This window comes from Nymphalis io, chromosome 6, assembly GCF_905147045.1.
Source record: "Nymphalis io chromosome 6, ilAglIoxx1.1, whole genome shotgun sequence".
Lineage (NCBI taxonomy): Eukaryota > Metazoa > Arthropoda > Insecta > Lepidoptera > Nymphalidae > Nymphalis > Nymphalis io.
In genome coordinates this window covers 2145242-2163613 of record NC_065893.1, presented here as the reverse complement: position 1 = coordinate 2163613, position 18372 = coordinate 2145242, and the positions used below count along the sequence as shown (strand labels likewise).

General features: G+C 34.9%; 1 long non-coding RNA gene across 2 annotated transcripts; it reads left to right on the top strand.

Moving 5' to 3' along the window:
- Nucleotides 1-17163: 17163 nt before the first annotated feature.
- Nucleotides 17164-18115, top strand: LOC126769188 (uncharacterized). 2 transcript variants are annotated; one of them, XR_007669346.1, is made up of 2 exons: nt 17164-17267; nt 17845-18115. It is a non-coding gene; the product is annotated as an uncharacterized LOC126769188 (long non-coding RNA). The 2 variants fall into 2 exon arrangements; XR_007669345.1 differs by lacking the exon at nt 17164-17267 and adding an exon at nt 17276-17554.
- Nucleotides 18116-18372: the final 257 nt, after the last annotated feature.

The window sequence follows — 18372 nt, the reverse complement described above, 5'->3', positions numbered from 1 at the left end:
CTGTGCATCAAGAAGACTGTCCAGGACCTTTGCTGTGATTGTCGCCAGTGATATCGGCCTGTAATTTGACCCGTGTAGTGTAGTATATAAGCAGCTGACACATGGTATTGAGGAGCAGTAATAAATTTATCTTCAAACCTTAAACATCTACTTTATTTACCTAGTCCCGTCCTTACAATAGTTCCACGTCGGCCGAATTCACGCCTCCTGCGGCATTTTGTGCAATCACAATTTGTTCTTTACTTTGTTCTTTGCCCATTTTGTATTATGACGCTACTAACGTTCGAACAATTAAATACACGAATGTCCAATATTACACAGAGCGACATTATATTGTTATACTGCACTTCGTTAGAACCCGAAACCGAACCTTAAATGGCAGGGTCGCCATGTAAGGACGGGACTAGGTAAATAAAGTAGATGTTTAAGGTTTGAAGATAAATTTATTACTGCTCCTCAATACCATGTGTCAGCTGCTTATATACTACACTACACTATACACTAAAATCAGAAAGTGACAAATATAATTTTGGGTATTTTTCTTTTACTTTTAATTTTGGGGGCAAAGTTTGCCATATATAAATTATATAAACGCTGCCACATAAACTGGATGCGTCAGGAGATGGCCAGGAGCGCTTTCAGACGTTCGAGGCGTGGACCAGAGACTGGAGAAATAAATCAGGAACGTGTCGTTTAGCCTGGAGACGCATCAATAGATGCTTATAAAAAAAAATAGGAGTGTAAAAGTGTGAAAAATATATAAAAGGAGAAGTGAAATAGTGTCATCAGCAAAGGTGTTATGGTATTATAGACAATAGATATATTCATATTTTATCATTATTTTTAAGTGTATATTTTTAAGCCGTTTCTTAAGATTTAAATGGATCATATATTAGATATAAAACATCAAATTGAAAATATAAAAATAAATTTAATTAAACTAAGTAAAGGGAAAAGAACTAAAAAGTTGTTAGAACAGAAATATTTAGAGGCAAAAAGTTTATATGACGAATATATAAAATATCGTGACGAGTTAAACTTTAATGCATCTAAAGGGTATATAAAAAAGGAAGAGATAAATTACTTATTAGTTGCTTGCGAAGAAATTGAATCGTTTTATCAAAAAATTCAAACAACTTGTTTAGTTAGTGACCAAGATTTTAGCACCATGACTGACTTTGACATGAAAACTGCTACTTCTCTTCTACCTATTATGACAGGAGATGAAGAAGTTACTAAAAAATTAATAGATTGTATCGAATTCTATAGCCAAACCATTAGGAAAGAACATGAACAGTTACTTATTTCTTTTGTCCTTAAAACTCGTTTAACTAAAAATGCCAAATTACGTTTATTATCTAACTATGAATCTTCCACAGAACTTATTGCCGACATGAAAAATAATCTGTTGACTAAGCAGTCAGCCACGGCACTACAAATAGAAATGTTAAAATCTAGACAAGGTTCGCAGAGTATTGAGGAATTTGGTAAGAAACTTGAGGATTTATTTGTTGAATTGACTATTTCCCAAGCTAACGGTGACGATAACGCGTTTAAAATATTGAGACCCGTAAACGAAAAATTAGCAATACAGCGATTCACCGAAGGTTTGAGGAACAGTCGATTAAGCACTATTTTAGCGGCCCGCAACTACTCAGAGCTGAAAGATGTTATAAGAGCAGCCAAAGACGAGGAACTGTCGCGTCAAGGCTCTTTTACATCAGCTGAAACGATTTTCACGACTCAACATCGAGGTAAGTACCAACCATCTTATAGGGGGCATAGTAGAGGTCGAGTATTAAACAACGCACGCCAACATTACACGCCAAATAGTTCATTTAGGCCGATGCCGAATCAAACATCTAGTTTATACCACCGAGGAAACAATAGAGGATCCACAAGTAATTCTCGAGGACGCGGACATAATTTTGAACGTGCAGTATCGCGAGGTAGAAATAATAACGGTAGAAAACAGCATGGGTATCTTATGAATCAATCCCAAAACGATATACAGGTTACTACTTCGGAAAATAACCAAAACTTAGAGTTTTTTCGATCCTAACTTTATTCTAGCATGCAATACATATAATAATTTCGTAGAGTTTACAATATTAGGTACCAAATATAGAATGCTAGTTGACACGGGCGCCTCGATGTCAGTGATTAAATACGATGTAATAAGAGATAGGAATATTCCAATACATCCAAAACGCGTAGCCGTAAATGGTATTGGTGGCACCTCGTACACCGAGGGCTATGTTTACATACCGTTTACCTTATGTGGAATAGAATTCAAACATAAGTTTTATGTCTTAAAGAATTTGCCTTGTATTCAAGATGGTTTAATCGGACAAGAATTTTTAACTAATTATAATTGTGTATTAAATTACGAAAATAATACATTTACTTTAAATAGCTTCGACAAACCAATTACGCTCTCCTTAGGTTTAGGAAAATTAGGTAAAAATACATTTATAAAGGTACCTCCGAGGTGTGAAAAGTTTTTTCAAGTTGATTCTTATTTGAATGAATCGTGTGTTATATTTCCCAGAGAATTGTGTGAAGGTGTATTTATCGCTGGAAGTATCTGTCAACCGAAAGAGGGAAAAATATTTATTCAAATTTTAAATACTCGCGAAACAGAAATTAATCTTAGTTATTTTAGGCCTGAAATTGATTTATTATCGAATTATAATATTTGTTCGTTTAACAAAGAAAATTTGGACGGAAAAAGAGTTCGGAAATTATTATCATTAATTAAATTGAATCATTTGAACAAAGAAGAAAGCATTAGTATACAAAGTATTTGCGCGAAATATGCTGACGTATTTTTCTTGCCAGGAGACAAGTTAGGTACGTGTAATCTTTACGAACAAAATATACAACTAAAAGCTAATACGAATCCGGTCTATACTAAACAATATAGATTACCGTTTTCTCAACGTGATGAAATAGAAAAACAAGTTCAAAAAATGTTGGCCAATGATATTATCGAACCCGCTAACAGCGAATGGTCTAGCCCAGTACTATTAGTACCTAAAAAATCAGAAGATAATAATAAAAGCTGGCGTTTAGTGATAGATTTTCGGAAATTAAATGATTGTATAATGCATGACAAATTTCCCCTTCCGAATATAAGTGATATATTAGACTCACTTTCAGGAGCTATTTATTTTTCTCAATTAGATTTAACACAAGCTTATTATCAAACGAAGCTAAATGCTGACAGTAGGAAATATACCGCATTCACAACACCGTCTGGCCAGTATCAAATGACCCGTATGCCTATGGGTTTGAAAACCAGTCCTGGTTCATTTTCACGCTTAATGACAGTAGCAATGTCGGGACTTAATTACGATAAATGTTTTGTATATTTGGATAATTTAATTTGTTTCGGAAGAAATTTAGATAGTCATAATAAAAATTTGTTAGATATTTTAACAAGGCTTAGAAAAGTTAATTTAAAATTAAATCCTGATAAGTGCGATTTTCTTCGAAAAGAAATTTTATACCTCGGACACGTGGTATCAGCGGACGGCATTAAACCAGATCCAGAAAAAATTAAGGCGTTAATTAATTATCCGGTTCCTAAAAACGTAGACGAGCTCAAACGATTTGTAGCCTTTGCGAACTATTATCGAAAGTTTATTCCGAATTTCGCCCAAATCTGTATTCCATTAAATGATTTATGTCGTAAAAATGTAATATTTAATTGGGATAAAAACTGTCAAAAATCATTTAGTACTTTAAAAGAAATGTTAATGAGCCCTCCAATATTACAATATCCTATTTTCGATTATAATAACACATTTATACTACAGACAGACGCCTCAGGGTATGCAATAGGTTCGATTTTATGTAATGCTGATCGTAGACCAATAGCTTACGCCAGTCGTAGTTTAAATAAAGCTGAACGTAGGTATCCAACGATTGAGAAAGAGCTTTTAGCGATTGTTTGGTCTGTTAAATATTTTAGACCGTATCTCTATGGACGAAAGTTCATTATAGAAACAGATCATAGACCCTTAATATTTTTATACAATATGACAGATCCTTCCAGTAGATTGTTAAAATTTCGGCTAATACTTGAAGAGTATGATTTTAAGGTTACTTATGTGAAAGGGTGTGATAATGTAGCTGCAGATGCATTGTCACGCATAGAAATTAGTAGTGAAGAATTAAAGGCGATGAATGATCATATTTTGTCAGTACTTACAAGGGCACAAAAGAAGAAGCTTGATGAAAAACCTTGTAATTCTACTTCGGTTTCTAATATTTCTACTGACGATTGGACTGATCACCCAAGAGTTGTAGAGATGTTAAAACTACCGAAGTATTACACGGAGTTGGTATTTGTGAATGAAGAAGAATGGAGAAAGTTTAAAAAATGCGTATCATTAGAGCGTGGTGATTATGCATACTCGTCGTCAAATCGTACAATTTTTGTGAAACTGTTTACCCAATCCCAGTGTACACGAGCTGTCTCTGTGAGGGAAATGGAATCATTTTGTATCGATTTAAAAATAAATACGTTATATGTAATAAAAGATGAGAATAATTTTCAAATAATTAAAGAGCTAGCTCAGGTTATTAATAAAATGCGTAAGTGGTCCGGACCCCGTTTATGCGTAATTAAAGGAGTTACAAAAATTATAGACGACGATACGAAAAGAGTTATATTAAACGATTATCATATCCTGCCCACTAGCGGACACGCAGGAATAAGACGTATGTTAAATAACATTCGTAAAAAATATTTTTGGCCAGGATTAGAGCATGATGTTAAGCTTTTTGTAAAAAAATGTAGTAAATGTCAACGTTATAAATATTTAAATACCATAAAAGAACCTATGACCATAACGGACTGTGGAAATTCAGCTTTTGATAAGATTTATTTAGATTTGGTAGGTCCATTGACAAGAGATAATAATTATAATTACATTTTAACGCTCCAATGCGACCTCACCAAATATGTCGAGGCATATCCGATAGCAGGTAAGGATGCGCGCACAGTAGCTACAACTCTAGTAAATAATTTTATACTTAGATATGGCATCCCTCGGCAGATCGTGACCGATAGAGGAACTGAATTTATAAATTCTACAATGGAAGAGGTTTGTAAAATTTTAAATATAAGTCAATTACAGTCTACAGCCTTCCACCATCAGACCTTAGGATCACTTGAAAATAGTCATAAACATTTAACATTTTATTTAAGAATGCAAGTTAACAGTCATAGTCAGGAATGGAGTTCATGGATTCCTTACTGGTGTTTTTCGTATAACACTTCTGTACACTCGAGTACAAAATTTACTCCATACGAATTAGTGTTTGGCAAACAATGTAACTTACCAAGTAATCTTAGGTCGACAATAGATCCAATTTACAATTTTGATGATTATGCAATAGAACTAAAATACCGGTTACAAAAGTCACAAAATGATGCTAAAACAAACCTCATAAATTGTAAAACTTTAAGAAAAATAAAATATGATAGAAGTATAAACCCAGTGGAGTATAAACAAGGAGACTTAGTATTGGTTAAAAATGAAAATATTAGCAAAGTTGATCCATTATATTTAGGTCCATATACAGTTGTTAAAGATTTATCACCGAATGTTGTAATTTTAGTCAATGGTAAAGAAAAAACTGTTCATAAAAATAGGACAAGACTTTATGTTGAATGATCATTAAACATATTGTTTATTAAGACTTGTGATTATGACTGTACCTATTATGATATTTGATATTAAATTTCAGCACTGCATTATTATACCTTTGTTTACATATTTGTTTTATTTTGTTTAATTATTATTATATTCAATTTTATTTTACTTTTTCATATTGTATTTTGATTAAAAAAAATGTTAATGTATCCAACATTTTTTTTTGTTTGGTAGGGCATGTAGTGTAGTATATAAGCAGCTGACACATGGTATTGAGGAGCAGTAATAAATTTATCTTCAAACCTTAAACATCTACTTTATTTACCTAGTCCCGTCCTTACACCCGTCTGCCACATCCCCTGTTCTGTTTTTAACTATGGGCACCACAACAGTCATCATCATTGAATCTGGTAGATAAACATGGCTACAACAAAGATTATAGAGTAACCTGAGAACTCTGGAAAGGTGAATACCGGCATACTTTAAATGATCGATGCTGAGGCCGTCGTGACCCGGCGATTTCCCACGTTTCATGCTGTTTAACGCTTTCATTATGTCATTTCTTGTGAAACAGACCGGACCCTCACCAGCAACACTAACGCCCCCAGCATCGCTCTCATCCCAACAGTCACAAATTTCACATGTGTCCACGCTAAACTGGGCTTTAAACATATTAGCAATATTTTTAAATATTCAATGTTGCTATATTTATTATATATAAACGGTCTTTTCAATTAACCGGTAAAATATATAATATTAATAATATCCTGATACTGTGTAACAATATTATTTTACATTTATTATGATATATTTACAATCATTATTAATATAACATTTTAAATTTAATTAAAGGTATATAAAAGGTATATAAAATTTTATCAAAATATCATTTCTAAATAGTCTTTACTTATATATCTTCCCGGCGTGTCGGTCTCGGTATGAACTTGGACAAGACCAAGGTCATGTTCAATAGGCATGTCGTGCCGGGACCGATATACGTCGAGGGGAAACCTCTCGAAGTTGTTAGTGAATATACCTACCTAGGACAGATAATACAAGTCGGTAGGAACAACTTCGAGAAGGAAGCCGATCGAAGAATTCGCTTGGGATGGGCAGCATTTGGCAACCTTCGTCAAGTCCTCAAGTCGTCTATACCGCAATGTTTGAAGACGAAAGTCTTCAACCAATGCGTCTTACCTGCCATGACATACGGTGCCGAAACGTGGACACTAACTGCGGGACTAGTCCACAAATTCAAAGTCGCTCAGCGTGCTATGGAGCGAGCTATGCTCGGAGTATCTTTGAAGGATAAGATCAGAAATGAGATTATCCGGAAAAGAACCGGAGTCACCGACATAGCTTGCAAAATTAGCAGGCTGAAGTGGCAGTGGGCTGGTCACGTATGTCGTAGGACCGATGGCCGTTGGAGCAGACGAGTCCTAGAGTGGAGACCGCGAATCGGCAAGCGCAGCGAAGGGCGCCCTCCAGCCAGATGGACCGACGACCTTAAGAAGGTGGCGGGCACCAACTGGATGCGGAAGGCGGAGGACAGGGAGCTTTGGCGCACCTTGGGAGAGGCCTATGTTCAGCAGTGGACAACGATTGGCTGTTGATTGATTGATATATCTTTCAATGATTGTTAACAATAACGTTTGACCGATCACCATAAAAGTTGGCACATAATATTTTTTCAAGGAGATGTTTTATTCTATGTAATATGTTGATTTAAAAAAAACTATTAATAAATAAAAACATATTTAACATTTAAAAAATAAGTTGTACAAATCATCATCATTATATACTAGTAAATATACCATGTAATATAATGCTGTGTTTCGGTTTAAATACGAAATACTATGAATAATAGCAATAATAATCGTCACAGCATGATTACAACGTACACACAATGAGATTGGTGTACGCATCAGAAATGCAATCTCGTCTCATAAAAATAATAAATGACAGGCCTTTGATACAGGAGGCATAACGAAGCAATTCCGTCTAAGTTGAGAAATGAATCCTAAATGAGAAAACTTTTTACAACCACAATTTGATCAGTGTTACCAGCTTAGTTCTTGTTAAATAATGCCCAACTACTCTTTGTTGCATTTTCTTATTTATTTCGCTGTAAGTTTTTGTTTGTTATTTCTTTAATTTGAATTTTTTGTTCTTAACTTTTACTTGTTTTTATATTCTATTGGACTAACTTTTATAATAATAGTGGACGCAGACAAACAAGAGAAAAGCGTGCCAAAATAGATACAACACAATCAAAGTAAACATTTATAAAGTTTTTCTTTGCAAAAGCTATGAGGTCAGGTTCGTCTTATTTTTGAAGTGAAAACTTCTTTAGGCACGTTGCACAGGTTTATCGTAGGGGATAATCTCGTGGCTTCGCGTCAATGACAAGCTAATGTTAATATAATGAAATCGTTGAAAATACAAATATTTATTTAAATTAAGCTATATTATCATTTTTTACCGAGTTAGCGACATACTGTGTATTTTGATGAATAAAAAGCTATATACCTTTTTTTACAAGGTTTTTCTAGTAGGTGATCACTCATGCTGTCTTCTGCTTTTAAATGGCAAATCAATGACGATAGCATGTGAGAAATCAGTGTTTAACTAAACGCCGCTAAACAACGTTTATAATTAAGGGCGTTATCATATATATTATCGCTATATGTAAGTATGTGTATATTTACGAATACATCATTTTTATATGTTAAAAAAACGATCGAGAATATTACGAGTTCATGCGAATGAAGCGTTTGTTAAGTTTTAACAATTAAAAACTAGCTGTTGCCGTGATGGCTGACCCTCTAACTTTTCTCATCTCGGCCCTACTGTGACCACCCATTATAGTTAAAAACTTTAAGTTCCCGGACGAAGGATACCGCTAATGTTAGAACAGATACCTGTATGAAAATAATATATTATGTTCAAGGTAACTATTATACTACTATTTAGTCCATTACAACTAAAGTTACATTGTTTTTATTATTATAAACACTTCAACACTACAAACGTATGATCTTTAGAAAACAAAAACATTCTTACAGACACACACACATACACACAGGCACGCATCACAAGCAAATATATTATATTATTGTAAGGAACAAAAAATTATATTACTTTCCAAATTTAAAAAGTTACTAAATGGATCGAAAATCAAATTTTGTGGAATAGTGAATGGATTATGCTTTTTCCAGATAATATTATTACTGGTGGTAGGGCTTTATGCAAGCTCGTCTGGGTAGGTACCACCCACTCATCAGATATTCTACCGCAAAACAGCAATACTTGATATTGTTGTGTTCCGGTTTGAAGGGTGAGTGAGCCAGTGTAATTACAGGCACAAGGGACATAAAATCGTAGTTCCCAAGGTTGGTGGCGCATTGGCTATAAGCGATGGTTGACATTTCTTACAATGCCAATGTCTAAGGGCGTTTGGTGACCACTTACCATCAGGTGGCCCATATGCTCGTCCACCTTCCTATTCTATAAAAAAAATCTTTAAGGACAATATCTGAACTAATATTATAAATGCGAAAGCGACTCAGTCTGTTCAGTGAGTCTGTCTGTTACTCTAAAATGGATAAAATAATAAAATAGAAAAGTGACATAATTGATTAAAATGGCGTTTCTTTTTTGTTTATTTATTTTATGACGTCAGATGAATTGGTAAACTTGATGGTTAGTTACCTTGTGTTAAGTGTCTATGCGCTGTCATTAAACGCTTTGGGCCTTAATATGAGGCCTTAATAGTATCCTTCTAACCGACTTTGGCCATTCTCATCTCATCATGTACTTTTATAATGCAGCAACCCGACACGAACACGACTAAGTGATACCTCACGTGCTTTCCAAGACACGGGATTGCTGCAATCACTGCCGATCAAATCGAATCAAATAAATTATTTAAATAGGCTTATAAGGGCATTTTTTCATCGTCATGTTACATATTGAATTAAATGTAAAGCTACCACCGGTTTGGAGTGTAGATTCTAACGAGAAAAAACCGACTACACTTGTTATTACATAGCCACTCAAATACAATTAAATTTAAGCATGCCTGAAAAGTAAGAAATACTAGCGCTATGCTTTTTTATCATGTACATATATAATATTGTGTTGAAAAATATGCCTTATTAATCAAAGTTTTTTGACGTGAGATTTAAATTTGTTTCAATTTTCAAACTACGAGCTGATACTGAACATCGATCAGAACAACCTTACCAAAGATATGGAGCCAAGATTTTGGAATCTGGACATAAAATATTTTGTTGGAGTAACAAACAAGTAAGGCCTTCTACTTAAGTTTTCAATATGTACTCGTACGTACTAAATAGAAGATATCTTGTGTAAAATACTACATTACGTACATTTTCAAAGTAATTTTCCACTAATATTTTATATGTGCTCGTCTTTTCAACTATCCCTTTGAGAAATGCGAAAATAAGAAGAACAACAAACACATTCGTCTTAGTAATATAGAAAAAAAAATACAAATAAATTCTGAGAATATATTCATATATATTTATGAAATTTCCTAAAAGGAAACTTCGTGTTTTGTTTGTTTTTCTGTCTGTATATCTTGTCAATGAATTTTTATGAGGCTCACTACGATATCTTTAAGGGTCAGGAAGTAACAGCATCTCATAACTTGAGTAAATATGAAAAACTTGTGACTTATGAAAATAAATTTATTATATAAGGGATTGATCTAATGTTATATATAATTGAATACATTAAGAGATATTTAGACTTCGAAACCAATATAAAGAAATGAGATTAGATTTTTTGTATGTTTTTTGTAATGGATAAACTCAAAAACTACTAAACCGATTTTAAAATTCTTTGACCAACAAAAAGATACATTCTTAGCGAGTAATATGCTATAATTTATTTTTAAAAAAAAAATAGAGATTCTTAAGAAAATTGTGTTAATGTAATCAAAGGTATTAAAAAAAATCTTATATAAGTAATTATTTGGCGTACGCTACCAAAACTATTGATGGTACCTTAAATAATGTATTACATGTTTCTAAAATTTATAATAATATGTCTAACTATTCTAGTTGTCACAATAACTGCTTTTTGATCAATCAAAACACGGGTAGAATCGAAAGATGATGAAATACGTACCATGACATTAATCCTCAAGCAATTAAATATATAGGTTTAATAATAAATTGATTATATACATGTAAATTATCTTTAGATTATTCGAATCGGACGTTGGGTTTAGAAGTTACGACTGGTATAAGAATGAATAAAGGTAAGAAAAATGCCACGGTGTGAGCGAACCACGAATATCGGGAGTGAACAGTGTTACGCTTAGTCCATTATTTATCTACACATTTTCAAGCAGTTGAATATTACATTTGTAATTGTCATATTTTTTTATAGTTTATAACATTAAAACGCTGTATAAAAAATTGAGAGGCCGCGATGCCCTTCGAACTTTAAACGTGTGTGCCTTTTAATCTATCGGTCACGCGTTCTAGCCATTAGGCTATGTTTGCTCTTACATATGTGTAATAAAGTATAGCAGTCATAGATGTCTTTATATTGGGATATATATGTTAGGAGATTTATTCATCCATACAATAGCTCTTTAAAAAAAGGACGCCTGCTACTTTAATTGTAATTGTGTTTTATGGATCTTCAAGTGTAATTAATTGAGTAATTTACATCAATTTGAATGATTCGGCGTTTTTGTAAAGACCAATACGAGAAAGTAACAGGAACAGCCTGTTAATGTCCCACGGCTGGACTAAGGCCTCCTCTCCCTTTTTGAGGAGAAGGCTTGGAGCTTATTCCACCACGCTGCTCCAATGCGGGTTGGATATACATGTGGTATAATTTCAAAGAAATTAGACACATGCAGGTTTCCTCACGATGTTTTCATTCACCGTCAAGCACGAGATGAATTGTAAACACAAATTAAGCACATGAAAATTCAGTGGTAGTGATCATCACTTAAGATTCACGGGTTCTAACCACTAGGCCATCTCGGCAGTGTAATATAGGCACAATCGATATATCTCATCATAAATCTTTGGTGGGCATTCATGGTAAAGTAAAGTAACAACCTTTATATGTCACACAACTGGGAAGGCTTCCTCTCTATATAATTCCCATACACGCAGGTTTCAGCACAATGTTTTCCTTCACCTCTTACTACGACATATTATAGTCGTATTATAACTATTAATTATACAGTATGAACATATGCGATTGCTTACATCATACATTCTTTATAATTCTACTTACTAATTGTAATAATAATGGAGGACATCCAGCCCGATTTCGGCCACGGCGGCCAATCTCAAGAAAGATTAGCCAATTACGCAGGAGATATTATAGTGCACAAGTGTGTGCGCAAACACAGGTGCACTCTCTATTCCCTAACTCTCATAATCCGATGGGACGGCTATCCGACACGACCGGAAAGAATTCAGGCGCAGGAGCAACGGCTTTACGTGCTTTCCGAGGCACGGGAGTATACCCACTACTAACTTCCAGACTTCGGGCTGCTGCTGAGAATTTACTGACAGAAAAACCCAATAACTTTTTATTGGCCTGACCTGGGAATTGAACCCAAGACCTCCGGGTCTGCGGCTTTACATCAAGCCACAAGACCAACAAGGCAGTCGCTTACTAATTGTACTAAATATATAACACTATTTATAGCTAAGCAAAATTCACCATACCGTAATCACGTATGTTTACACGGAAGCCATATTGGTGAATCGAAATTTCGATTTCGGTTACCGACATTAGTAATACCCACGCGACCGTTGAATAGTCGAGCCCGACGGGTGATTAATAACCAGATATTAATCATAGTATTATTCCGCAAAACCGGATTTAATTCCCAAACGAACATTGCCGAAGCGTCACACGAGTTGGACTTCCCGATTTTCATCAGATATTATTAGGGATGCTTTGTGCCGTTTTAATTAATAATCTGATATCCAGATGACATGTTCAAACAATCTGCTACAGCTTTCAACTCTAAATAGGACATCAAAATAATACCGGATTTAATTTATTGTATTTGATAATTAAATGGGACTGCAGTACTGTCACGATCAACGGCTCTGTGGTTATTATTCGAATAAATTCTATGTAATAGTATATTTGAACTAGAATAGAAACGAAGCTCTCGACCACAATGAATGTTTGTTCGAGTCAAAAATAGACAACAAAAGCGGTATCAAATATTTGAATATTAAAGGAAATAATTTATATCAGTTAATAATTATAACTCGTGTATTAATAATATGCTTTTAGACTACAGCTATACAATTGAATTTATTTATAATTTAGTTTCAACGGACCAAATAACCTAGCCTTTGTGTAACAGATATGCTAGACTTTATATTTTTGGATTAGTTCGGTTACATTTGCTTACGTTTGAATTTTGTTCAAAACGATATATCATTTAAATATATTTATATTATTGATATATTATATTTAATACAGGTAGGCAGACTGACAAACAGACCATAATGGTAAATGGACCCACTATCCATAAAGAGTAATGCTGTAAGAAATATTCACGACCGACATCATCAATGCGCCACCAACCTTAGAAACTATGAATGTAATATTAAATCCCTTGTGCCTGCAGTTACACTGGCTTATTCACCCTTTGTAAAATACGTGTTGAGTGAGGTATCCACCCAGGGCTTGTACGGAATCCTATCACGACTACAAGAACCATATTAATGCAACGCACGCTGGTTATAGATATGCATATCAGATCATATTATAGTAAATATTATTATAACAATGTTTTTATGTGACGATTGTGGGAGTGTGTGTATTGAAAGGAGTCAGTCGAGAAGACTGGCAACACACAGGCATCGGGCTACAAAAGAACCGTGCAGTAACGGAAAAATAATACATTTCACTGCCCCTCTCTTTCCCATGGGTGTCGTAAGAGGCGACTAAGGGATATCTGAGCGACCATCTGCTCATCTGGTGGTAGGATGTTAAGCATCTGCCTGGCTTGTTACGCATGGTGAAAAACTCGTGAAGTGGCTTGCAGCCGCGTTTCGAGGTCAGCCAGCGTACAGCCAGCGCCCGAGCGAGCATTGCCGCGATGGATGTTGGTCCAGTGGAGACGGCAGTTGAACCAATGCCGAGGGAAACTGTATTGACCTGCCGGACAGGGAGACCCGAAGAAACGGCTGCTCCGCTGGCCGCCCGTGACATAGTACAGTGGCCCGAGCGTTCCTAACCAGCTCGCGAGGCTGCCCCACCAGGCCACGCATAATCTCGGGGTGGACCGTGGTGCCAGTTGGTGACTGAAAGGTGGGGTCCCGGCGGCCACTTCCGGGGGGTTCGGGGGCCCTTCCGTTCGGCGGGTCAGTGTATTTTCCCTTTTTGCAACCTCTTGGGGAAACACGCCTCCACACTTGCCCATCCCTATCGTGGCAATACGTCGCTGGCTTCACGTCTCTTTTCCATTTTTTTTCCCAAATGGTAGCGCAACAAAACAGAAATAACGGTCGTACAGCGGTACACACTCCCACCATACCCACGCTGTTTGAGGTCGAGTTCTCTAACATCCGTGGACTCCACACTAACCTCAACGTTGTCCACCACCATCACAAAACAGCATGGCCAGCAATGTTGTTTCTCACGGAGACAAAAATACTAATGCCAAGAAAACAGGTATGCGTTCTCACAGCGAAAAAGTCAACATTTTTCCCTCTTCCCTCCTTCTGTGGTACTCCGCTGGTGATAGAAAGTAAAATCGCCATACTGGGGATTGACGTTCGCTGCGACCTTAGTCCAAGGGATTACATCGAAGCTGTTATAAAAACAGCTTCACGGAAACTCGGAGTTCTGAACAAGGTGCGGCGTTTTTTCACGCCACAATAACTGTGCCTGCTGTAAAAAACAGGTACGGTCTTGCGTGGAATATTGCTCGCGTTGCAGCGACGTAAAGGTCACAAACACCCTCGACGAGCCTTTACAATTGCATCGAGAGATAGCAGCAGTGAGCGCTTTCTATCGACTGTATCACGGCGAGTGCTCTGAGAAATTATTCTCTCTAATTCCTACTTCGCCCTTCCTTTACGCGTACGTTAAGTACGCGTAGACTTACTACGCGTACTGGCTCTCGATGTCACCGCCTAACTGTGACATCAAATCCATCGCGCACAAAGAAATTTGGCAAACCCTTTCTTTGTCGCACTTCCAAAAAATTGAATTCTTTACCAGGTCACGTGTTCCCCTCTCAAGTTCCTCTTACAACCCGGGTTCCTTCAAACGAGGCGTGAAGAAGCATCTTGCGGGCCGGCAAGGCGAAGGCGGCTAGTGCAGAACACCCGCCTAAGCTGTGTCATTCTCTATTAATGTTAAACAGTAATTTTCCATTAATAATTTAATTCCTTTTATTTTATTTAACTTGTCATTTCCGTTATTTTTTAAAAATCCGCTTCTGGTTCCTAAAAATATTATAAAGTAAGCTCCCCCGTCACGTGTGTGTGTCTATACGCGATTAACTAAGAAACTATTGATCGAATTTTCATACGGATTTAACCATTGGACGGAGTGATTCATGAGGAAGATTTGGGTCTACAATTAATTAAGGTTTTCTGAGAATTGGCTGAATAAACGTCGATTGTTGAAGATTTTGGAAAAAATCATGCCCACTGAAATCGTTAAATAGTTGAAACATGTTATTTGTGTTACGATATAAACATTAAACGTCAACCCTTATTCTACCCGTTCGAAGCCAGGACGGGAAACTATTAATACGGGTAAAATAAAATATTAGTGATATATAAAGAATATCTTCTTTTCCTATTCTAGAATAATTATTATCAGTAATTATTCTAGCTATCAAAATTTATTCAAATATTAAAAAAGAATAAACGTAGGTACTTTCAAAGAAACTTTCGAAATCGTTTTTTTTTAAACCTTATATTACATACAATAATTCGGTTTAAGCGATGATATATATGGCTTACGAATTTCAATATTATTCCTTCAAGCGTGGCGTTCAGGATCACGTAATTATATTTTAATTCAAAACCCCAAACTCTACAACGCATTCGTGCATAGAATTTCTCATCAAAAATTTATGATGACTTCAAACAATAAATAAATATCGCTTTAAGTATTTTTTATCTGTTTCACTGTATCTTTTATTGTAAGTTTGTAAATTAAACTTTTTAATGTTGATACCATTAAACTTTTCTTTCATTAATTTGCTCTCTGCTTTAAGACTTCATGAATAGACAAACTTGCCATCATATTCATTTATTAACGAGGATATATTAGTTCTCATAACTGTCGTCCAGGAGGAAGATTAAGAGCTGCGGTTAGGTTAACCACACGTTTGCGCGATCCGAATACAAATAGACGCGGCGGTCAGTCACGTGTATGTGCTATGGCTGTAATAAATATTACACACATATTTATTATCGTACGATATCGCACGTTTTGAACGTAACTTGATAATATATTGTCGGAGAATATTCGATAGTGTTGTGATTCAATTCAAATTTAACTTGGAAAATTTATATACTATATTGATTTGTGTAAATATATATAAATAAACATTAGAACTCAATTAATTTAATAAAATGTGAGCATAGAAACATAGAAATTTAAGGTAATTGAAAGAATAAATTATAACAGAATCCAAACCAAAACGAGAGGACGCGTCCGATCAGTTGCAGTGACTTATAATTATAAGCTGTGACTAATAAATGAAAAAAATATATTAAGATGCTACTATGTGTGAGAAGTCGAGATGGCCCAGTGGTAAGAACGCGTGAATCTTAACCGATGAACGTGGGTTCAAACCCGGGCAAGCACCTCTGAATTTTCATGTGCTTAATTTCTGTTTATAATTCATCTCGTGCTTTTCGGTGAAGGAAAACATCGTGAGGAAACCTGCATGTGTCTAATTTCATCGAAATTCTGCCACATGTGTATTCCACCAACCCGCATTGGAGCAGCGTGGTGGAATAAGCTCCAAACATTCTCCTCAAATAGGGAGAGGAGGCCTTAGCCCAGCAGTGGGACATTTACAGGCTGTACGTTGAAGCAACGTACAGACACATGGACAGAACATATTAGATGGCTTACAATACATTAAGGGTGGAATTTAGATTAAAAGTCATGTTAACTTCTTAAAGAGCGCAGGGACCACTTAAGTAGTGGTCCCACTTAAAATAATAATACCCAAAAAATTAAACAGCATTATAAGAAGCTTCAAAAAGGTAGCAATTATAACTTAAGCACCTACTAAGATTATATAATACGATTAAATTATCGAAAATACTTTACACACAATATTAATAATATTTTCTAAAAAATATAAAATGAATACCGCGATGGCACATGGCAAAAATTAAATAAGTCAGAATTATTTGTTTCATAAAAAATTGTCAATATCATATTTAATTTTCGAACGGATTTTAAATTCATTCATAGAATTAAATATACAGTTTCATAACCGACGTCAAGCTGATTACATTTCCTTTGATAAAGAAATTACTTTTTAATTTTTGATAACGTTGTAATGGAATCATGCGTCGCTTGCTACGGTCGGAAAGAGAGGTGACTAATTCATTTTTTATTGCTTTTCAAACGACCAAAAGATTATAATGAATAAATGATTCTACTCGTACTGTATATAATATGTCGCATTATTTGTTTTCTTCTCTTCATAGATTTTCACTTTAAATTGTAGCTTTTTATTAATAGTAGATCGATCTTTGTCATCAAGTGTTAACTAAGACGTGTTTTGAAATATATTATAAGAACTGGTTATTGTTTGTGAATTCGATTAAATACTTACATTTTTTATAGTAAAATAAAATGTATGCAAGGATCCTAAGCATCATGTGAGTTCGTCGTTATATTGCTTGCAGCAAATATAGTATTTATAAAGTATTTTTTTGAGGTTATCGGGCAAACTTACCTCCTTACTTACATATGAAGGTTTCCTCACGATGTTCTTTGAGGTGCCAAGAACGAGATGAACTATTACCATAAATTAAGCACATGAAAATTCAATGGTGAGCAAATATTAGCTCCGATTATTTGGCAAGTGTAATTGTCGCATTATTTGTTTAGAAAATAATATTATTATTGTATCTAAAAGTGATTTCAAGAATTAATTATATAATTACAGTAAAGTGTAAAGTTCAGCCGGTTGAGCTATAATTTTTTGTTGTGAAGTTCTGTTTATTTGTGAATGATTCTGGAACATCATTCAAGGATCATCTTGGAAGAATCAGCATATAAGTGGTAGCGTGTGTAATGTGAAGTATTTATCCGAGAATTACCAGAAATTGAAATTGATTTTAAGGATTGTTTTCCAACATGAAAATTAAATATATTTCCAACATTAAATAAACGATATTCTTTATGCAATGTGAAATTGTGGTATTCTTTTTTAATAATATTCGTTTTACTTACTACTTAAATATAAACCCACGTAATCTAAGTAATATAAAATTATTAGATCATATTTTTCCTTGGTTTTGTAATTTTCATTCTTTAAAAAATGTATATAAATTATTACGACACGAAAGAGCGGGTCCTCCTGACTCGAGTTTTTCCTTATACTCAGTAGGGCCAAGATTTGTAAACTTAAGAATTGTACATTTTGGCAGAGAATAAACATTTTTTAAATTTTAACCTCTCAAGGTTACATTAA